The 25136-nt window shown below is 37.1% G+C and overlaps 1 protein-coding gene across 8 annotated transcripts in view; it reads left to right on the forward strand.

Annotated features, from left to right (window-relative positions):
• Positions 1 to 24074, forward strand: part of DIO2 (iodothyronine deiodinase 2) — a 111741-nt gene extending 87667 nt beyond the window's left edge. For all 8 annotated transcript variants that reach the window (XM_082384751.1, XM_082384752.1, XM_082384754.1 and 5 more), the window contains one exon: positions 1 to 24074. This exon is cut by the window's left edge and continues 18101 nt beyond it. The gene's annotated coding sequence lies outside the window, so the exon portion shown is untranslated.
• Positions 24075 to 25136: the final 1062 nt, after the last annotated feature.

Below are 25136 nucleotides of genomic sequence, written 5' to 3' on the forward strand. Positions count from 1 at the left end.
ACAAGGAGATAAACCCAGGACACTTACGTAGGCAGTCGAGGGACATGGTGAAAACTCTGTGTTCAAGCATCACTGAGATAGTTATTTCTAAGTGAATTCATTGCAAGTAGCTAGGATGGCAATTCATGAGGGGAAGACTCACTACAAGGTCCATAATTATGGGCTATTTGAAGGACAAGGGATGTGGGCAGACCCCTGCTGCTGGTTGAATGGCTCAGAAGGCTTGATTTCAGGATGAATGAATAAATTTATAAGTGAATAAATTAAGGTATCAGGAAACACTTTTAGTATGACTCTTACAGAATTATTATCACTATTAAAACTAATAAGACTCCGTCCTTACTTTGAAGGAGTTCACAGCTTAGAAGGGAAGACATTTAAATTAAGGTACATTGTAGCGATTTAGAGCGCTCTGGTAGAGATTTGCATGGAGTGCTGAGACAGTACAGAAGGGTATCTCTGCCTGGGAGAGTTAGGGGAAGCTTCCTGGTGGCGGAGACATGTGATCTAGATCCTGATGGATGAATAAGAGTTTGCCAGGATAAAGAAGATGCAAGCACATTCCAGGACAAGGTAATTAACTGTTCCCTCACATACCTGTCTCTACTACCTCCTGTTAAAATCAAACATGTTATTTGAGAAAGCTCACCCTTGTCGTTGTCAAGGGTAAATTTATCATATTAGAAATAAAAGCCCTGAGGATAGAGAACAGTGTGCTTCAAAAGAAATAAAACGTAAGCCACAAATGAAAGCCACAAATGTAACCTTAAAATTTATAATAACCACATTTTAAAAAAGAGCAAAGGGAAACAGTTTTATTTTATTAATATATTTTATTTAACCTAATATATCCAAAACATTTTCATTTCAACATGTAATCAATACAAAAACACCAGGGTGATATTTTACATTCTTTTTCTGTATTAAATCTTTGAAATCTGTTTTGTGTTTTATACTTTATAGCATACTTCAATTCAGGCTAACTACATTTCAAATGCTCTAGAGACACATGTGGCTCGCTGCTACTATACTGGACAGCTTAGAAAACCAGCTTGTTAATTTTGCAGGTTGGGATGCCCGCAGGGAGGGCAAACCTAGAATGAGTCACAGGGGAGACCAGGGGAGTATAGAGGCTGAGGGTGCTCAGCAGGGGCCCGATGACTAGCTTTGTTTGCTTCCTAATTTCATCCAAAACTGGTCAGCAAGGTCAGGGATGGTGTCTGCTACTCCACCCGCAGAAAGTATGTCCAAGTCAAGTTTTCCTGGGAAAACTCTCATTTTGCCTTCCCTTTTTAATTTGATTTTAAAAGCCCACAGGCTATTCTTCTCAGTACCTAATAATGTCTTTTCCAGGTCTCTTAGGAAACAGGGCCCTGAAATTTCTCTCACGTATTAGCCCCAGTGGACTCTGTCTCTGTTCCATGGAAACCTTGCCCAGAAATGACCTCACGGATCGTCTCATCATGGCCAGAGGCGAGTAGTACTGTCTGCAGCACCAGGATCAGGGGTCAAGGGCAAGCTCAACTTCCCTGAAATAATGTGCTGCCATTTCTACCCATAGAGACCAGTCATAAACAGTGCTCCAAACTCAATCAGCTCTGGCCAAGGCATAAGAGAGAACAGGTCCTTGACGTTCTTGGACCCCATTGTCCAGAACGGCCAAGGGAGCCAGTCACTGTAGACTTTCCTCTTATGTCCCAGCCTCCTGCTCCTGACTGACCCCCTGGCTTACAGCCAAGCTTCTGGCCCTCCTATATTACCAATTCTTAAAATGAAACAGTAGATAGGATGCCACTGCACTTGCCCTGGTTATTTCCTCTAAGGAAAGTTTCCAAATATACTTTTACTCCTATAAGTTCAGGGGGAGCTACTTTGGATATGGCTGTAGCTGCAGGATCTGTAATTGAGACAATAAGGACCACGAGAAATTAATCAGTAGAAGAGATGCCATTTGGTATGGGTCCTGTGCTAGTCCTCACTGTTTGTGAGAGTTGGCTCTGTTGTGTATGGATGCCAAAGGGCTATTTGGAAGAAATAAGCCATTTCTATTCATCCTTTTTTGGCAGCAGATAACTCAGGATCTCTTTGAAACTTGCTGGGAGTGGTTAAAAGGCATGTACTCTAGGAAGATGCCATCTATCTTTTAATGGAAAGCCATGGCAAGTTAGAATGGAAGTACTAAGTAGTTTTTGTTTGGATTGTATCATCTGCAGCATCAGTTATTATTGTTGTTGTTGTTTTCTCCAGTTTTGCTCCTTTCTTGAGTCTTATATATTTTAATTATGTAATTGTGTTTACATTCTCTCTACTAAAAGGCTTTTAGGCAGCCTAGTCCGTCAGAAGACAGTGTGTGCGCATGTGTGTGCATATATGCAAGTTCAGCCTTTTGAGTACATGTAAATAGATAAGACAAGTCATTACTTAAATCATTATAGCCTGGGTCATTACCCACAATACCATCTGCTGGTATTTTCTCAAGCCTTCTTCTATTAAAGAGCCGTTAAATTACTTCTTGTGGGAAGCTTATAAATCAGCCAATATGACAGATAAATAGGACACCAAGTAACTTTGTTTTAATTGTCTCTGCTACCATCCAGTGTCACTCAGTCTATTTATTCATTGATAGCACTTGAATTAAAGATACCCTAAATCTGATCTTGTCAATGGATGAGGGTTGGGGGTGGAGATAGGACTGTAGTCCTGGAATAAGAGACTGAATTCCACATGGTTCTATCTATACAGTGCAATTGAAAACATAATTTTAAATATGTACCTCCCTCTGGTGGAAAATAATTTGTTTGTTAATAATTTGAGAAAGTAAACAGAAGTGGACAAGATTTTGTATTTATACTTGCTGATGATACATTATACTCATAGAATCTCAGTTGAAACCCACCTAAACACATTGTTACCCCAGAGTTGGGGGCCTGCGTTGGTTTTGGTATGTATCAATGTATATTACATATATGGAGCTTAATCCTCTGCTGTCTAAGCCTTCCATACCATTTGCTATCAGTCCTGTTTTAGTCCTTACTGCCTGTGGGAGTTGCCTGTGTTGTGTAAAGATGCCTTGGGGATAGTTGGAGCTGGTCCAGCCAAGGGCCAACCTAAGGACTTTGTTCTTTATTGCTGGAGCCAGACAAGGGTTCTCACTCAGGACCAAAAGATGCTGAGACCAGGGGACTTGTCTCAGTCAAAAAAGAGTAAGAATAGAGCCAAGTACCAAATTTCAAAGGAGAATGAAAATGAACACCAAACCTGGAGAAGTCAAAGTTGGAGGTCAAAGTTGAAGTGTAGAGTCAAGAATTTGGAACTGGGAAGATGGTCTCAAACCACCCAACTAACTGCAAGATTTGGACAGCAAAGCCTTGTTTACCATGACTCCACAGTTCTTCGTATAACACCATACTTCCTCCTATTAATAACTAGATGTTAGACTTTGGTCATGTTATTGAACCTCCTGTTTCATAGGTAAAAACACAGCCTCACAAGATGGTTATACTTGTGAATAAGTTCTGAAAACATTATGCATACACAAGTCATTATCATCAGATAATTAGCCACTTCCCAGGAATACTCAGAACTGTACTTAAAAAAAGAAAAAAAAGCTATGTCTTTGCATGGTTCACATAGTGTACCTATCCATCTGAGTAGATAGAAATCTATATTAGTGGGCTCTTTCATTTACATATTACTGAATTTTGATGGAATGTTTTCCAAGGAATCAAATAGTTAATTGATTGAATTGACTGGTTGTTAATTAAATCAAAGCAGCTGAACCAACTTTGTATAGACACATCAGAAACATTCCTTTCTGATGATCCTGGTTTCTCCAGAGTTTTAGGGCCTGCAGTAAGGAAAATCTTATGACAATCAAGTTTGCTTTGGCTCTTCGTGGGTGAGCAATGCATGTGTCATGAAGTTCACCAGGGAGGCTGTAATGGTTCTACCCACTGGGCAGCTTCTGAGATTTGCTTATCTTCTGTGGCTCCACTAAAGACCACATATAAAACTTCATTGAACGTTGTTCAATATTTAAAATGTAGTTGATTTATTTCCTCTACTGCTGGGTGGAGGCTAAAATTTCCTTCCCATGAAATATTAGTATAACTTTTGGATATTTTCATGGATATTGAGAATTGTGTAATGGATCATGTCTCTGTTTTTGCTTTAATTTCCAGGAAGTTCTGAGAAAATTTCGGCTGACATATAGATATGTGTGTATATATATATATATATATATATATATGCCAAAATATGATATATATGATATATATTTGCTTACATATGCATATAGCATATATATTTGATTATGTGCTTACATATTTGTGTTCAATCCCTCCCTTTCTTTAATTCCTGTTTTTATTTGTGTTTTTTCCTAATATTAGTTTTAAAAATATTATGACATTAATTTCCTAAAAACGGACTCAAGCCCTATATGATATACAGACATTTAAACAGATAAACAACTAATAAACATTTACAGTAGTGTTAAACTGTATACATAAGACCCTAGTACATCTACATGAAGAATAAGATAGTCAGTCAGTCATGTAGTACTTCATTTTGTCTGCTGGGTTACAGAAACATCAAAATAAAAATAATTTTTCTCCCTTTTCTGTCTGTTAGCAGAATCCTACTTGTCCTTCATGACCCAGCTCAAGTTCTACTTTCTTCATGAAGTCTTCTTGGCTGTTCTAACCAAATGACTCTCTTTTTGGAATTTCCATAGCACTTTGAGCTCACAGGGCACAGTTTAACATTCAGTTATGCTGCCTTTTTATTTTTCCTTCATTGTTTCTGCTCCAGCCACACTGGGCCTGCTTATTATCTCTTGATTCTGCCTGGTGCTTTCCCAACCATGACTTTGTTCTTGCTGCTTCCATCTGTCTGGAATGGTCTCTCCTGCCCTTTTCACATCAAATTCTGCATACTTACCAGCCTCCAGGTCAAATAAGCTTGTCCCACAAAGCCTGCACAGCCCAGGACAGCCAGGGACATCTCTAAATTAATAGTGCCTACCATCTATCTTATGGAAATTATCTTTATAGATATTTTGGGGTATCTTCTATATGGTTCTTATAAACCAATATTGTAATGATTTAAATTTCAAATTTAACTTGGGAAACTATGGGAAATATACAGATGTTACTGAGTCACTTCTATTTCTACACCCTGTGGCAGTGGTTCTCCAAATTAGCTGTGAACCAGAATCACCTGTGACATTAAATAAATACAGATATATAGGCCCTAATCTAGATCAGTGATTGATGATTTCTGGGGTTTGACCTGGATATCCATTTTTTGTTGTTGCATGGCCAAATCTAAGAACCATTGGTCTATGAGGATACTTCTGGAGGATAACTTGGAAGAGTTTATAAAGTCTCTGAATGCCTAAGTTTAGACCTTGCTAGAAAGTGTTAAAGAAATCAGTCACTCCATAAGACAGCACTGCGTGCCAGTGCTTAGAGAAAAAGTTTAACTCTTAACAAAATGACAGTTCCTTAACATTCTGCTGGACATTATGACCTTTTTAAAAGTATGTTTACCACCTCTTTCATGTCTTACTTTATTTTTATTTTATTTTTTTAAATTTATTTATGGCTGTGTTGGGTCTTCATTTCTGTGCAAGGGCTTTCTCTACTTGCAGCGAGTGGGGGCCACTCTTCATCGCGGTGCGTGGGCCTCTCACTCTCGCAGCCTCTCTTGTTGCGGAGCACAGGCTCCAGACGCGCAGGCTCAGTAGTTGTGGCTCACAGGCCCAGCTGTTCCACAGCATGTGGGATCCTCCCAGACCAGGGCTCGAACCCGTGTCCCCTGCATTGGCAGGCAGATTCTCAACCACTGCGCCACCAGGGAAGCCCCATGTCTTACTTTATATTCTGAGTCTTTCTTCTTATTTTTTTTACAACAAAAATGAATAATGAAATCTATACTGCAATTACCTGAGTGATCACCTGGGGAATTTAGGACTTATCCTTGTCCAAACTTATATTACTATACCTAAGACCAGTCTTAGTCTGTACCTTTGGTTGTAAGTGATAAAATAGTAAATCAAATGAGTTTAAGCAAAAATAGCAATCTACTAGATGGGCGTTTACTACCTACAATAGAAACAGTCTGGCTGTTCATCAAACCATTGTTCCTCTCCTATGGGCACTCAGCTGCACTTGTTTCCCATCCTCTCTGCAGTTGCGCATTCCTGTGTGACTGGGTTCTGTCAGTGGAATATGGGCAGAAGTGATGTGTACCACTTCTGGATCTGGTCCATGAATCCCTCTTCTGTAACATTCCGTTCGCTTTTCCCCTTTAGTCCCTGAGTAGAGAAGTCTCCAAGGACAGAGAGGTGATGCATGAGATGGAAAGCACCTGAGTCATCACTCAAAGAAAAGCCACCTAATGGAGCTACACAACCATTGAGGACTATGTGAGTGAGATAAAAAATATCTTGTGTTAAGCCACTAAAATTTTGGAATGGTGTTAACCATTGAGTACACTGGGGTAAGGAACGTGAGAGAGATCATGTACCATAATTCTTACCTGTAGGGGAGAGATTTATTGGAATTTAGAGACAAGTAGGAAAGAACACAGAAAAGAGGCACTCCCCAGAGTGCCTCTTATCCAAAGATACCTTGGAAAAGACTCAAAAGGGTAATATTCAGGCTTGGCTCATTATCTTTTGGGCCCCAAATTAAGGAAGGTTTTCAACCTCCTTTGAGGGGAAAGGGAGATAACTCTCTATTAATATTTTGATAGGGCTTAGGACCCTGAAACTCTGCCTTGAGTCCACTAAAAAATTGCAGCCTGTTACAGTGACTTTTAGATATCCAGACCAAAGGATGTATATTTTACTCTTATAAATTATTAATTTTTTACTTATTTGTGCCTTGGCTGCCATCGAGAATAAGTGCCTTGTGAACTTTCTAACAAACACTCCTTTTGACTCTGCAGTCTTATTTCAACGTGTCTAATATGTTTTCTCATTGATGGCTTATCGACTTGTCACTTCCTCCTCTCTTCATCCCCAAGTTTTATTTGGATGAACAAATTCAGATTACAAATTCCATTAAATTACTGAGAGAAGGCACACCATTGTTTTAGAGGAAGCCTAAATTAGGAATGCCTTTCTTTTCTGGACTAGATCATACTTGCTTCTTTGGATTGTATTGAGATAGGAATTTAAAAATATTAATAATCATATGCTGATCAAAGAGGTTTAAATATTCCTCACTCCCTGTCAAATACTCTACAATATCAAGGAATGTGGGAATATTACCTGCTCTAATTTTAGCAATTTGTTGAAGGTGGGAATCTTCAATAGTCAAAACACTCCCATACCCTAGAACTCAAGAATGAATATAAGCAATGATAAGTGAATCTAACTGCATTACAAATGAACCGCATAACCACAATAAAGAGGGTGGGGAAGAAAAAAGCTAAGTAACCTTGGAAAGCACTATTTCAACTGGATACTGTAAGGCTGAAGATTAAAAAGAACTACATACAATTCTTGTGCTTTAGTTAGTAAATTTGTTGTTTACAGAGATATGGATTAGCAATTCTGCAACTTCTTTATTTGTATTCTAGGATTGAATAAGTAAGTGAATACAATGATATGATAATGAAATCCAAGTTTTTTTGCCAGAGAAAGAACTTACAAATAAGTAAAAACGGAAGGCTAAAGAGAACCCTGTGCTATTGGAGTGGAATCAGAGATATCTGATTATAAACTCAGTTATATTTGAGTATAAACTCAAGATTTTTAATCTACATAGAAATAGATATAGGTATATATGTATGTATGGTTTGGAATACATTCATATATTTTCTACCTCTGCCACTGAGAGAGCCTAGAGGTAATGACACCCCAGTAGCAAAAAGAACACCTACCCCCCAGATCTTGGTTTCTAACACCACTCATCAATTAGAGGATCCATACTCCTCAGAGCAATGTCTGACTTAGGGCTCGGGTCAGGAAAGTACATGATGAGCCTGAAACATTTTATGATGCCAGAAAGTAAAAAGTGCTCAAAAACGGATGGTTTCATCTCAAGGAGTCAACCTGAAGGAATTCCAAACACATTTGAGACAGTTTGTGTAAAGAAAGATAATAATGACAATGGCTTAAAATATGTAAACTAAAATAAATATCCATGAGCCCATACAAACATAAACAATTAAATAAGTGGTGGAGAAAGGACAGTTCTTTAAGTTGAATTCCAATTAATCAATTAGGAAGTCATAGTGGAAATAAATGTCTGAGAAACTGTCAAAGCAAGGGGAACCTAAGAAGACATGGTAACTAAACGTAATCTGGAATCCTGGATGGGATTCTGGAATAAGAAAGGATGGTAAGTAGAACTGAGAAAATATGAATAAACTATGCACTTTAGTTGATAACAATGGATCAATATTGGCTCATTAATTACAACAAATATATTACTGTAAGCTGTTAGTAATAGGGAAACTAGGTGTGGGGTATATGTGTATTCTAAAACTGTTCAAGAATAAAAGTTTAAAAGTCACCATTTGGTTAATACCATAGTAATAATTGTTGCAGTCAAGTATCATCAATGGATGTTAAAGTTAAGGGGAAAAATATGAAGAGAAATAGGATGTTTGTGTAGTTTCAAAGTAACTCAGTATAAAATGCTTATTAATTGCAAAGGGAAAATAAATAACTTTATAGTGGAAAAACCTAGCAGATACAACCTCATCCCAATGATCAAAAGCAACACCAGTAATGAAACTTACTGACAACCTATGCCTCCTCTTATGATGCAATGCAGTGCTTCTCAAGTTTTAATATTTATACAAATCACCTAGGGATCTTATTAAACATGAAGATATTGTTTGAGGAGGGATGGGGCTTAAGATCCTGAATTTCTAGTAAGATCCCTGGTGATCTGATAATGCTGTCAAGTGGACCACACTTTGTGAATCAAGGCCTGTAGGAAAACCCTGTAAGCTTTTCAGCAATGGGGGAGTTGGGTGGCAGGAGAGTGTTCTCATCCCTTTTGTAACCCTCCTCCAGATTTTCCTTTACCTTATTTGAGATTTCTTTCTCCATTGCTTTTTTAGCATCATAAATATCCAAAGCTCAGATAGGTATTATTTCTAAGCAAAAAGCTTTAAGTGAGGGATTTGCATGTGACAAGAATTTTCCTTTCTTGGAGCAGATATGTACCCCATCTGTTTTTGAAGAGGCAAGAGATCTAAACATACTTTACTTAGAAGCAATCGGTGATGGGCTCCACCTGTTAATATTATCTGGTATCTATGAGTAGAAAACTTTGTTGCACCATGAACGGAAAAGGCACATTAAGGCACCATTTAGGGAATGATCCTGAAGGTTCACAACTACCACAGAAGACCAAGTAGTGCATTAATACCAAGGCTGAAGAGATTTCCAGCGGCACAGGGCAAGTACATAATGGAAGATAGGTATCCATGTGCATCATTTATTGGTATTGATTCAAATGGAATTTTGTATCCTCATAGAATTCTGCATTTGGTTGCTGTTCAGGCTTCTCAGTAGCCAGTGAGGTTCCTGCTGGCCTGGCCAACATCCCTAACCTTCCCATTTCAGAGTCAGCAGCTGCCTAATGATATAGAACTAAAGGGCCCTCTTCGGCAGGATGATTTGAATCGGCACTTGAGCCATCTTGTTCTTGGCCTTAGTTGCTGGACTGGAAAGAGCCTCAACTGTAAGGAAACATGAGTAGCTTTGCTCCCTGGTGTGATTGCATTTTATGTTTCAGGGTCATATATGAATTCATGAGAGCTGAGCTAATCTCATCTAAGAAAATGAAACTGGGGTGGGAGAGGGTCCAGGTGTCAAGATTTTGGTCAGCCGCTGAAGAGGTTCCCTCTCAGCCTGCTGCTGGCACCAAATCGAAAGTGGCTGGAAATAGTTTGTATTTTTTTTTTGCCCCAGGACATTTTTTCTGGCTCCATGTAACAGTCTCTACTTCCAATCCCTTTGCTCTCAGCGGGCTTTCCTGCCATGTTCTTTCATCTTTGAATCAATGATGCTTTGGAAAATCTGCCTGGCTTTTAGTTCAGCCCTGTCCCTTCACCACTCCCCTATAGTGTTATCTCTCCAGTTATCTTACCTGACTTTGTGTCTTACAATCCACAGGCAAGCAATCTTTCACCTCTCACATAATCTATCAGAACCTCTTAAGGCAGGTGATGCCTTCAAATTTCTAAGGGATAGTCATATCTAACCTAAGATTCTATTCTAAGTCAAACTTGTAATCACTTTCCTCCCCAAAGTAAGTATTATTTTTTATAAGGAGTTTCTTGGAAAACTTCTGAAGAGATGATGCACCAAGGTAAAGAACAAACCAAAAATACAAATAGTTGAGATCCTGGAAACATGGAAACCAACACAGGAGAGGACTAAAAGGAATAGTCAACATAGTGATCAAGTGAGATTCCCCAGGATGGCTGCTGTGAAACTGTCAAGAATGACAGTCCAGATTGGAACAAGAGGGTAGAGAGCCCGAGGAGAAATTAAGGGGAACTATATTGGAATTTTGGAGAGGGGCAAAATGTGTGTGGGGGAAAGGGAAGACATAAAAAGATCAGTGCTCATCTTCCACTTAATAACATGGGAGAGATAGGCAAGAGCCCTGTATACATGCTTTGGAAGCATGAAGAAGAGAAGAACAGCTAAAGGAGTTGCAAGGGTTTGCCTCTGAGGATGAGACCTGGAAAAGAGCACAAAGAGATGGCTATTTTTGTTGAAAGTCTTAGAAAACATATGATTCATACACACACACACACACACACACACACACACACATATATATATATTTACACACACACACATATATATGAAAACGTCAGATGTTTGTTAATTGTTTTTTCAAATAAGTGGATGGAGTGATTTACTTCAAGGGATAAGTAACCCTGATAATGGTCTTATGAGTCAGGTGACTGAAGTAATTCAATTCAAAAGCCACTTATTTAAGCATGTGCTGTGTGCCAGATGCTATAGGGACAAGGATGAATAACATACCATTTCTACCCTCAAGGACCTCACAATCTAGGCCAAAAAGGACATGCACACAAATACTATGATGCAGAATATGATAAGAAATATTGCAAATAATGCTCTAGGGAGTATGGAAGAAGTAGCAATGACGTCAGAGTGGCTGGATTCAGGGAGGATGCAAGCAGAGTTGCATGCGAATGGCATTGCACAATACCTTGGGTGAACTAGTTTGTTTTCTAGTTCTTGTTCCTCTTTTTTTCATTTGAACAGAAATCAAATGATAAGGAAGCTCTTCCTTAATTCTAAATATTCTTTGGGTTAGGAGAGATTTGGGCCTCTGGAGATAAGAAAGAGGAAGAGCACTACAGATGAAGAAGGAATTGTAAGAGAGTTGCAGAAATAGGGCACAAAGGGTGTGTGAGGAGAATGGCAAGTATTATATGTGAGTGTAATGTACATGAAAGAGATTTGGCCTGGGGCCAGTGGAGAGCAGTGAACGCTCAGAGGAGATTGATCTATTTAACCGAAAGAAATGAATGAGATTCTGAAAGTAAACTGGTCCATAGAGGGTCCTGTAGAAGAGTTGGGGTTGTCTTTGTATTTCCAGTGCCCAGTTAGTATCTGGCATGAAGTAAGCGAGTCAAGTTAATAGAATGGAATCATTCTATTGAGGCTAAGTGCAAAGGTGCCATTCCCTGAAGGATTATCACTAATGATACTAGTAACACAAATGCAGTTGATTCACATTTATTGAGTATTTAACATATGCCCCATTGAAGTAAACACTTCATTGAAGAAGCACGGGCTTCTCTAGGTGGTAGGTATTATTAGTAGGTTCATTTTATAGATAAGTAAAACTGAGACTTAGAGAAGTTAAGTGACCTTTGGATTTTTAAACAGATGCCATTCTTCTCTTTATTTTAAATTATGTAGGTGTTTAGATCACCCATTTATGAAATTATGTAATATTTTTAAAGGATTATGATACTGTGGTACTGCTTTATTTGATCCTCCAAGGAGCTCAAATTGTTTCATTTCATTTAAAGTTGGCCACAAAATTACATAAATATGATCCCAATTTTGATTTGAAATAATACATATTTCAGAAGAAAATAAATTTCTTCAAATCTAAGATGGCATCAGCAATATTATTCAGCATTATTTCATATACCAGTAAGATATAAAATAAACTGCTAATGAAATTATAATATGCCACCAATTGTAAGGCAAATGCCATTTCAGAAAAGTTACAATGTGAGAAAATGTCCATCTTATAATGAATTAAATATACTGGTTATAGGGTAGTGAAATTATAGGTGGTTTAAATTCTCTTTTTTACAATATATGTATGTTTCTAAAATTTCAGCATTACTTTTATACCAAAAGAAGTTAATATTTTAAGTGTTGGAAACATTTAGACCATCCTCACAACCAGGAATATAGATATATAATATAGATAGTAAACATCAATGTAGCTTATACTATTCTTATTTTTTGAATTAAATTCAGTAAAAGCTTTGTGATTGACATGTGTGAGAATAAATTCCCTAAAACAGACTGCTGTCAAACTGTTTAAAAGGGAAAGAGGATTTCCTGCAAAATATGCTGGAGTAAAGACATGTTCATTCTAATTCCTACCGCTACCCCTTGCCAGAAACCCAATGAACACAAAAACTTAAATTTGGAAATATAATGTCTTACTTGTATTAAAACTTGGAAATGACTAAAATTCCCAATTACAGTCTATGAATTGTAATCATCCATCAAGTATAGTAGGATACTATACTATTTGATACTTGGATCAAATAGAAGGAACATATTGAAAGCCAGTATTCATCTCTCTGAGCCTTAAGCAGAGTATAGATTCCTCTCAAAGTAAGTAAGGGTCCTGATAGATCCATGTAATTTTTTTTTAGTTGGAACAATAAGGAGTAAGGGTGTGAAGGATCATGAGAAAAATGAACATGATTGCTGGGCATGTACTGCTGACCAGAGAGAAACGCTAAATCATCAGATAAAAGGCCTTTGTGATGAGGTGCTTCCCTGCAAGTCACATAGACTTATCTGAGTGATCTGCTGCAGAAAGATCTCCCCACGACAGAGGACAGAGCAGATCTGGTGAAAAAAAGTGCAGAAATGACAAGCCAGTTAATGCAGGTCAAACAACTGCCCATTCCCATACTGTTCTGAATGATAAGCAGAAGGGATCAAAATAGAAACTTGGCACAAATGCTACAAAAACAAAAAGATGAAAGATACCTAATTTATATTAAAGGGCAGATGAAGGTACATTTTAGAAAAACATAAACTTCCTAGGAAATAGAAGAAAATTCTAGCGAAATACTCTTTATACCCTCAAGGAATTAGAGAGACAAGGAAATATTTTGAAAAAAAATTGAGATAAAAGTAATTAAAAGAGATAGCAAGACAATATTAGGAGATAGAAGGGGTACTGACAAAGCTCAGGAAGAAGGTTAAGGAAAAAATACACTATTGCATAAATAGAAACTACATGTAAAACAGCAGCAAAAAATAGAATGTATAGTACTAATAGCATTTCAAAACAGAAAAATATCATGTCAGTGACATATTTAGGCTTGAGGATGTCACAAAGGAAAATATAATTAGAGAGCTGATAGATATGGAAGCTAGAGGAGATCAAAGTATCAAATAGTATATCTGAGGTACAGAACATTTAGAAATGGAAACATATTCAAAGATAAAACAGAAAAAAAATCTCCACAAATAAAGGAAGACAAAAATTTCCAGGGTGTAGGGGTGGGAGATCAACCCTGTAGACATAGAAACAGAAAGAGCAGTTTAACTTAAAGCGTGATCTAGTCTCAGAGTTTTCTCATTGTCATCACGGAGTTCTGAGATAAAATACACACACACACACACACACACACACACACACACATACATATGTTGGAACAATTCTATACCTAGCCAAGATGTTGGTTTTGTATAAATGCCACAGAATGATAAGCATGCAAGGACTCATGAACCTTCCTGGATTACAAAAGAAAAAGAAAGAAACTCCCTTGATTATAAAATTCTCTGTAAGAATTGTCAGAAAAGGTAGGCTCAATTTAAATATGAGCCTTAGCTTGAACAACAGTGGGATTACAATAACAAATTGAAGGTAAATGTTAAAAACCTTGACAATATAAAATTAAAATATGGCACATAAATATCTGACAGGATAAGAAAGGAGAGGTGGAAGAAAATGTTGTCATATTTCATAGCTGGAAATATTACCTAGCATAAATACTGCCTAATGTTGAAAAGAATCAAGAAATAGAGCTTTAGTACTTAATATTAAATTATAAATATAATCACTAAAAAAATTCTCGTAAGAAAGAATAAAAACATAAGCAAAGTAGATAAAGGAAACTCTATAACAATAGGTAGAAAGCAAAGGAATTTTAAAAATAGACATGACATATAAATAGTTTTAAGACCCAACTTACCTGTTATAATTCATACTAGTGCTAATTCAATTTATTCAATAACCTAATATCAATTAAGTGTAGGCCAGTTAGCTTCATTAATGAGTATAAGCTCCTAACAAAGGCAGGATCATGAGCTCAATATGGGCCAGTTAAGTTTTATCTATTGGAGAATATGTGTTATACTCTTAACCCCAGTTACCCAAGTTACCCCTGTCATAAGTGTATTTGGTCATGAAAGGAATGGAGTGGAGATGGCAGGACATGGGAAGTAGGCAGGGCAGAATTTATTTAAAAAGGAGAATATGTATAGTTTATATAATCCGTTACTATACTAGAAAAATAATTTAAAACATCTATGTTGTGAAGATCTGTCAGTAGCATCATCTTTATTATAAAGGACAAGATATTATTATTTGCTAAATATCAGTAGGTTACTCAACCCTGTACCATTGGTAAAAACCAATGTTTATCAATATGGCAGTAAATTGGATGCTCTCCTATTCTTGGGTGATTTTCATATACTTTTAGCAAGAGAGGTTTTGGTGCTGTCCAACAAACACTGCAGGGCTTGGAAGTGACCTTGAAACATGTTTAATGTATTTGGAAACTGGTGGATTGGAGATGATTATGGGAAGGGAAAGGTCTTTCCAAAGTTTCGATGGGGGTGAGGGTCCAGATTTAAATACTAAGTGCTAAAAACCAAACAGATAATGGATCAAGAATATACACTGATAAATAAAAAGCTGTAGGAAACATTAGATCATAGAAAATCTGAGTTTTAATGAGGACATTCTGGGCCAATTCTGAGTTCAGAAGAGACTCATTAATGTATGCTTAAATGTGTTCAGAGGAAGTTACAGACCAATAATATACATGTTGTCTACATAAATGCACATGTAAATACATAGCTACCTAAATGTGTGTGTGTGTTTGTGTGCACTTAGATTAACTGAGCATCAATGGACAAGAGCCAAGTAAATATCTGTATTTAAAGAACAGTGTATGTATCATATTTTCATTTATTCTTTTATTAAAAGAATAGTTGCTGAGGCTAATAATTTTCTGTTAAAGGGTACTCTAAAGACCTCTGAGATTCTGCCCAGCTCAACAGTTTTTATAGAATTACAAGCACTGAGAATTTACCATGTACAAGGTCCTTGACATTTATTTTAAACTATTTAATTCCCTACAATAACTCCATGAACTCTGAACTATTATTGTCTCTATATTAGAAATGAGGAAATTGAAGCTGGAAGAAAATAAGTAATGTGCCTAAGGCCTCATGATTAATGAAAGGACTAAATTTTGATTCCCAAACCCATCTTTTAATTCTATACTGCCTCTTTTTGTACTTTATATCAGGATTGGTAGCATGCTAAAAAAGAAAAATTGGTAGAATTGGTGGATAGGGTTAAGCTGTAAAATTTTCAGAATTCAAAAACACTTGTGAAATTAAAAAAAAAAACATAAACATAAAACAATTTTATAGGTGATAAGGCAGATAAACAAATAAATAAGCAATTAGACCTGACAATAAAAGGCTACATAGAAATAAAAGTGTGATTTTACACCTTAAGTTAATATCACTAAGGCTAATAGCTGCATTTCTGTCTTAGCCAAAATATGAACTCAGTATGATGAATTATGCATTACTTGAGCTAAATGTGATTGTGAAATCCTCTGAAGAATTTGCTTGAATCCTGTTTTTCCAGTTAGAGCTTTTACTTGCTTCAGGGAGAATTTGGTAGTGAGGGGAGGTTCAAAGAAAAGGAGTAAATAAGAAAGAGATTTCTCCAACCCACCTCACTAGGGAATAATTGGGAATTTATGGACATACTACCATAAAAAAAAAGCACCAAGAATAACAATAGCTGACATTTCTTGAATGCTTACTCCCGTTGGGCTCTCTCTGAAGGGCTTTATGTATGTTAACTTGCTTAATCCTCACAAAACAAAGGCAAGAATAAACCTGATAAGAAGCCCTGGCATTATGGAACTACTTTTTCTGGTAGAGATGCACTCTGCTTAATGAAAGAAGTGAATATTTCAATCATATATATGAGCTGTCAATCATGCGTTACATAGAAAGAATCATTATAGAGTTGCTTTAAATAGCAAACTTTTCTAACACATTTCAACTGATTGGATTTATAAAACATTGATTTAGATAGAAACTTTCAAAAATATCATTTTTAAATTAAAAAAAATATACACCATGTACTTCTCATATTTATTTGTCAACACCACTAAAGATGCCTGGCTTAGAACCTTAGAGAGATAAGGTTAACTAGTAAGAGGATTCCTCTTTTGTTTTTGTTTTTGGAAGTGTTATTACTAGATCTGTACTAAATGAGTGGCTTAGGGTTCTTCTCCTGCAAGACTCATTTTCACTTCCCTAGGTCTTACTTTATTTTCCTATGGCCAGGGACCATGTCAGCATAAGCAGTTGAAAAGGATAATGCATAGTCTGTTTCTGGTTGCCTGGTCAAGGTTGGAATCATGGAAAGCTTAAGCTGGAAGGAAAACCCTATATATCATGTAGTAGTTGACCTTTCCTCTGTTTCTATATAGATGAGGAAAAAAAAAAAAGAAACCAACTGGAGAGTGGTAAAGTGACATGACTTTTGCTGAGCAACACTTTTAATTCATTTTTTTCAGCATTAATTGAATTATCCACATGTTTACTTTTTGCTATTTTCTCAGCTTATGCAAGTAGGTAGGTAATGTAGAAAGTAAATATTTTGGTAGACTGGATTCTCGGCTACATGTCAGTGAAATTTGTAATTTGATTCCTCTTCAGCTTACCTCTTATTAATAATGTAGTTATTCTTTCCAAAAGAACAGTTTGACCATCGTAGTTCATAATCTGAATATCAGAGTCTATTAGCTGGCATATAGCTTCACATGTGTTCTTGGCCTTTGTCCTTTTGCCCAATAATTCACTGAGAACAAAGTAATGAATATTATTACAGATCACACCCTATAAGATTTAATGGCTTAATTAGAGTCATGTTGCTTATAACATCTCTTTAATAATTCTCAAGGTGTCACTGGGTCATCTCACCAAGGCACCAGAGAGGGAGGTATGCCTGACTGACAATTTATTGTTGGGGGACAACCAGGGCAATTTGTCCAGTAAATACTTTGTTTCCACCCACTCTATGCTGAATATAATGCTAAGTCATGTGGGAAACGCAAAGAAGTAAAGGATGTGGTCTTTAAGAAGTTTCTGTGGTACTAAGGAGTTTCTGCAGTACTATGAGTCAGGGTGAGGTGTTGGCATGGGTAAATCAGAAGAGAAATCTAGCAGTAAGATGAGGTAGATGGGAAGTGAAAGTGCTGATCTGAGGTGAGTGAAGTTGAACTAGTTCCAAGAGAATAACAACAACTTGTTTATTGAGTTCTTACTTTGTGCCAGACACTGTTCTGAGCACTTCTCTTGTGTCAATATAACAATATATATAATATAAACATTTATATTAACTTAATTTATAATAATCCAATGAGGCAGACCTTGTTATTGTTCTCATTTTGAAGATGAGGAAGGCTAGACAGAGCTGTTGGTTTACTTGCTTAAGACCAGTTGCCTGTAAAGTGAAGGAAGCAGATTTCAATTCCAGGCAATAAGGCTTCAGAAGTCACGCGCTAAATCACCAAACCATAATGACTTGAATAGCTGATTGTTCCATGACAACATAATTAATCAATTGGCCCATAGACACAAATGTCTTAAAGGAACCCCAAGAGTCCGTCTTGTTCCCTAAGTATCAGCATAGATTACAACCACAGTGACATTTATTTAGCTTTTGATGCTTTTAGAAGCTCTTTTCATCTTGATGCAGGAAAAAATATGGGAAACCATGTACTTTAAAGAAGTACATTATAAAGAAATCATTATCCTGTTTATCTTTTAAAAATATTTTTAATATTTTGTTTTAAGAATTTTTTAATTTTATTAACATATATTTAATAAAATATAACTAAGATATATTTAATTATACATTTTAAAACACTTTTAACAAAGTCAGTATACAAAGAGAATCAAAACGACTGCTTACTCTTATGCGCTAGGCAAGAAGATTACCTAGCCAGAGCATCACACTTAGACGTTATGGAAAAGGTAAAATTTCTAGTGATCTTTGAAGAGGACTGAGTATATAGAGCAGACTTGGAGGAGAACATTATATTAGATGAAGGGCAGAAAGTGAGGTAGGAGTTCAAATGTAGCAACGTCAGCTTGAATGGCAGCTCCTCTTTGAGACAATAGTGAGATTGCCACTCAATGCCCTCATTCATTCTCTTTCCTAATAGCTTGATGCATGTGATGATTAAGAAAGGCATAAACTGCTCTTTTAGATAGATAACCAATCTTCCAGTACCTCACTTTAGATCCTTTCCAAGAAATGTGAAAGAAACCACTGTCGTGAAATCTATTCACCTCTTCCAAAATGATTGTCACCTTAGTTAGACGTCAGGCCCAGTGGTATCAAAGGCTGCTGAGTGTTGAGATAATTATCCAAGATAAACAATTGCTGTCCAATTCATTCAGAAGGCATCAACATTTTGAACAAGGATGCCTGGTTTTTATCCTAAAGTCATGAGTCAGGGAAAAGTTTCAAGGATATTATAAAGAGTCTCAATGGAGTTCCAATTTTTTTTTCTTCAAATCTATCAGAATTCTCCATCTGTAAAAATGTATATCACTCCATACTTTGGGTAGTGGCCTCAAAACAATATGCAGGACAAATTACTGTCTTGATTATATCAAAATATCCAAGCCGTGTAATTCATGTATACTTTAATGACAATGCAACACTCAGGCCAAAATCCAAGGTAGCAATTGCTTAATAGTTACTAATTAATATTGCCCAATGCCTTTGGTCTTTTACTGTTAAAATGATTATACCTTCATCTCATATAGGCATGGCAACACAACATGTTCTCTCTCATCAGGGAACTCCAGATGGAGTAATAAGTCATTGGATTTGACCTGTAACTTTTTGTGGCCCTGCTGCCAAAGCACTGACACCATTATCAGATTTAGTTATAAGAATCTTTCCAAACAGGCTGAGTGTGAGTTCATGCTGTTCTCTGACAAACAACTTTACACACTGACATGTTCCTAATGCCATGAGAAAAGTCTTGGAAGCTTGGTCCACCTAAGACTATAAGGTTGACCATTTGGGCTGAATTGGACAGTCACGGAAACAACTGCTCAACACATTAAAATTATAAGTAAATAAATACATTAAGCCATAGTTTTACATAATTGATTATGGTTCAGAAATGGGTTGAGAAAAAGTTTGGCCCAGTGAGGCCGAGTGGTATAGAAGAAACCACATTGGATGCAACAAAGAGGATCCTAGTTCTGAGAAGCCATGTAAAATGTGCAAGTCACTTCACTGTTCTGAGTCCCAGTTTCCTTATCTATTAAATATTGAAATTGCTGAATGATTTGATTAGGAAACTTCACTGGAAAAACTTACTGGGATGGTTAAAAGTTACTTATTTGAAGCTGTTTAAACTTTTTTTAACATTAGCTAAGTTGATCAAGAGGAGGCTGTAGTTCTCCCCTCAGATTCCTATTATTCTACCTACTCCCCATACAAACTGTAAACAATAGCTATATAGCAAGTTATTTGATAGAAAGAACCACACTTTGGATCCCACTGTATCACATAGTAAATAGTTTTCAATGAATTTAGTTGAATGGAACTATCTTTTATCCACATTTGAAGATCAAAGGGCAAATAGCTTTGGGAGTCTTAGAATTATCTATTAGTTTAATTCCAAATCAAGTCTCTTTGGATCCTAATAAATGAACTGCCTGCTTAATTCTTACAGTTTTCCCACTGAAATAACCTCTTCCTTACCACTGTGTTTGGAGAATTCTTTTGTCCCCCAGGACTGCCTGGTACCTCACCCACTAGGAGAGTCATCAGAGTGCAGCTCAAGTTCAAAACTCTTCCCTGTGTAGAACAGATGTGAGAACTATGTACCTGTTCTCTACTGCATTTTATCACCAAGGTTAATCTCATTAAGTGTTGTTAGAAAGTAACTTAGTTCTTTCTGTGTATGACTCCAAAATGGGACACTGCTAAGGACCTTTATTTCTTTTTGCAGGAGCTCATAGGACTATTGTGGCAATTTAATGGGATTATGTAGGTAAATTTCCCAGTACCATGCTTGACCCAGAGTGGGTGTTAAATAAATGTTTGTTCTTTCTATATAACTTTTTATATTTTCCACCAGGAAATACATATAAAAGCCAACTTTCATTTAAAAATGTTTTTTGTTGAAAGTTACCATTCCTGAGTTTTTGGCTTATTGGCTCCTTCTGTATTGAGGAAGCAACTTCAGTTTCCTGAAGGGGTAAATCTATAACTGAATTTCCATGGCTAATTAGTCTCTTTGACCTCTTTTGTTAATATTGGGAATGTTGAATACAAAATTTACCCAGATTCCTACTTGAAGTTTTTTTGAACTGCATCCTTCTTTCTTCATCAATCTGACAGTTGAAATTCAAAAGGCTATTTGTCACTTGCTAGTGTTATCACCAGCCCATGATGTTAGCCAGCTGCCACATTCCACCTCAGAAATGACTGCAAATCAACTATTAGTGAAGGACCCCAATATGAGGGCTTTTGAGCTACATGTTGAAGTTCTCAGGAACAGAATCCTAATTTGTTGAGCTTGCGTTATTACCCAGGCTTGGCCTACATGCACAAACCATCTTGGGAATGAAACAGAGATTGAATTCAGTTTATTCCTTTTAAGTGACTGACTAAAACCTTTTTATTAGTTTTCCTTTCCCAATATGACTAGTTTTATTTCCTCTTCAAATTATTGTGTCTAAATAGACAGGGCCTTGGAAAGAGATCACCAAGTCAACATTCCGTTATAAATCTTTTTTGACTGCAAGGAATAGAAAAGGCAGAGGGGAGGGGAGGGGGGAAGGTGGTAGGGAATCAAACGTGAAAGCATCCCAGACAAGAGCAAACACTGGTAACCAATGTCAGACACATTTCCACCTGCAGCTGCCTAGAACCAACCATGCTCATTATTTGACTTGGGGATATTTAGTAAGGTTCACTTGACTTTTCCAGAATGGCTTGTCTCATGTCCATTCCCACGGTCAGCCTGTCCTTGGACTTTTTAAAAGGCCTTCCAGAGACATGTACTAAAAAGCATTTTTTTCAGGTTTCCTTAGAGGAATATCCATACTGGACTCTTCTTTTAGTGCTATTAATTTACTGAGGATGGATGGAAATTTCCCTTCTTCCTCTTTTCTTTGTTTTTCTTTTGAGCCAGTCCTCATCTTAAACTCAATGTTATTATTCAAAAAGAAGGAAAAATTTACTTGAAGAAAAACCAAATAGGGTTCAGTTCAAGCCTGTAGTTAAAAGAAACTGCTCATTATTTCATGTTCCAATTTTTTCTGTGTTTTTACAAATATGCAACTATGTAGAGACCTATCCTGATTGCAGAGTGACTCCATATTCCAACTAGCTGACAGAATGACATGTAATAATCATTTAATTAGATAGGCCTTCACTTCACTTAACAGAACCAGTACATTTTTTTTGGAATATGGAGGAACCCATGAAGAAGTTGCATTAGCCAATAGGCACAAATAGGGAAAGCATTATAGCCAATGGACACATTCACTGAACAGCATCACAAGATTTTTGAACTAATGGTACAACCCAGAGCTCAGATTCAAAATACCAGCTGCTGAAAGAGAATTCAAGACCAAATGTTTTATACATGTATCACGGAAAACAACAATCTGCTGCAAGTCTTTTTCTGCAAGTAGACTCTCTCCAAATTAAATAGGGAGATTCCTGAGGAGCGTTCCATAGATTCTATAACCATGTCCTGTTTGTATCAAAAATCCCATTAGTTGGTCAAAAAAAATAGTGTGGTATTTATACCTAATTGATTTTTTCCAACAGCCAGTTAATTGAAGAAGCTTAACTCCCTCAAAGGTTTGGTTTCCAAGTATTCTAAACAAACACTACATCCAAAATCTTATCAAAGTTTGAGTTAGCCCTATGTGGGATTAAGGAGATGTAGCAGAAACAGTTCCCTATTCCCAGGAGGGTCTAGTGCTACATTAGTCAGAAGAGCCTTGCAAAGTATCTGGAATATTAGGCAATTTCCAAAGGGCTGCTTACAGGGACCTCCTCATTGACCAAGAGCATTGGATCAGGCTTGACAATGAGCAGTGCAATTACCTGTTTTCTCAATCTAAATGCTACATTGATATAATGAAGATGAGAGAGGCAGGGGACCTACACAAACTACTCTTCCCTGTACATTTTTTTCTCATGCGTAAATTAGAGCAATAGAGAAATCTTCCTCCCTCCAAAGATTAATTGGTTTTCTTGGTGTAAACCTAACTTTATACTGAAATTGCTCTTAATTAAGACTAGTTAACTCTACTAGTGAGAGAAGGGAATATGACAAGGGACTTAGGAGACACCACTTTTATCTCAGATGTTTTATTTCTTATGCTGAGTGATGAATTAACAGATTATATTATATTATTTTTATATTTTTTGTACATCTGAAACACCTCAGCATTAAAAAAGAATCTCCCAGGCGAGCAGCTAAGAATTTTGCACTTTGGAATCACACAGACCTAAGTTTAAGCCTTGTTTCTCCTACATTGACTATGTTGTTTTTTGTTTTAAGTTGCTCAACCACAGATCAATTTATTCATCCTTAAAATGAGCATACAATGGTACCCGCTTTACAGAGTTGTTTTCTGGATTAAATGAATTAACCCATTTACAATGTTTAGCATACTGTTTGACGTGCTACATTCAAGACATGGTAGGTATAAGCTTACACATAAAGTGCAGGTTTATGTGTGTTAAGTGCAGGAGCAGACAAACAATAAAAATCTTTGTAGACTGTGTTAACGTTGTTGGTCAAAGAAGTCACTGAAGGATGTTAAATATAATGTTATGTGACCAAATTTGTTTACAAGTTCATTCTAATGGCTGTGTAATGATCAGGTTAGAAAGGGGAAAGAAGGGAAGTGGGTAAACCAGTTAGAAAGGGTTTTTATTAGTCCAGGAAGAGAATCTAGGAGTTTGGAATAGAGTAGAGGTGGGGTGATGTTGGAGAAAGATGTACATATTGAGGACTGCAGAGTGGGTGATTGGACTGGCTTTGAGTTGGGTGGAGATGAGATAGGAAGAAAAGTTGCCTGCTTCATTGACTGATATTAGAGATCCCAGCCTGTAGACAAAGATTGGGTGTAAAACCTTTGAATGGTCCTTTAAAGTGCAACACTTTGGGCTTCCCTGGTGGCGCAGTGGTTGAAAATCTGCCTGCCAATGCAGAGAACACGGGTTCGAGCCCTGGTCTGGGAAGATCCCACATGCCGCGGAGCAATTAGGCCCGTGAGCCACAATTGCTGAACCTGCGCGTCTGGAGCCTGTGCTCCGCAACAAGAGAGGCCGCGACAGTGAGAGGCCCGCGCACCGCGATGAAGAGTGGCCCCCACTGCTGCAACTAGAGAAAGCCCACGCACAGAAAAGAAGACCCAACACAGCCAAAGATAAATAAATAAATAAATAAAGTGTAAAAATTAAAAAAAAAATAAAGTGCAACACTTTATCGAAAGATAAATTAATTCACTCAAAATATATTTATTGAACTATAATGGCAAAGTACTGATCATATGATGGTAAACAATAGAGACAGATGTAATTCTGCTCTCATAGTGCTTGTAGACTAATAAGGGAGAACATAACTAAGATAAATAGATAAAATAATCACAAATTATGATAAACCTGAATCATTTTCCTGTGGCTGCCATAACAAATGACCACAAACTTGGAAACTTAAACAACAGAAATATATTCTCTTACACTCCTGAAGGCCAATAAGTATCACTGAGTTGAAATCAAGGTGTCAGCAGGGCTGCATTCCCTTTGGAGGTTCTAGGGGGGAAACTACCCTTTGCCCTTTTGAGCTTCTAATGGATGCTGGCATTCCTTGGCTTGTGGCCTCACACTCCAGTTTCTGCCTCCGTGGTCACTTTGCCTCCTTCTCTTTTATGGTAATGTCTTCCTCAGCCTCTCTCTTATAAGGACACTTGTGATGGCATTTAGGTCTCATCTGGAGAACTCAGGATAATCTCCCCATCTCAAGAACTTTAACTTGATCACAGGTGCAAAGTCCATGTTTGCCACATAAAGAGACACGTGTTCCAGGAATTAGAGCATGGATATCTTTTGAGGGGCTATTTTTAAGCCTACTGCATGCCCTATGAAGGAAATAAACATGGAACTATGATGGAGAATAATGATGCGCATTTACCTGATGGCTGGAAGATAATGATGAGGAAGACCGGAATGAGCTAAACTGAAGAAGTGGACCGAGATTGGATCATTTAGGGCCTGCAGGTGTCCAGATTTTATTTTAAATGTATTGGGAACTCATCCAAGGAATTGGAGAGGCAATGTAATTTGATTTACATGTTTATAAATATTATTGTAGCTGCTGTAAAGAGAATTAGAAGGAGATGAATGACAACGGAAGCAGGGTGACATGACAAGAGGCTACTGTGGTCATAAGGACAGGAGAGAATGATGGCTGGAACATGGTGGTGACAATGGACATGTAGCATTCATGGACAGAGCTGAGATTCATGTTAGAGATAA

Source organism: Balaenoptera borealis (assembly GCF_965194805.1).
Source record: "Balaenoptera borealis genome assembly, chromosome: 3".
NCBI lineage: Eukaryota > Metazoa > Chordata > Mammalia > Artiodactyla > Balaenopteridae > Balaenoptera > Balaenoptera borealis.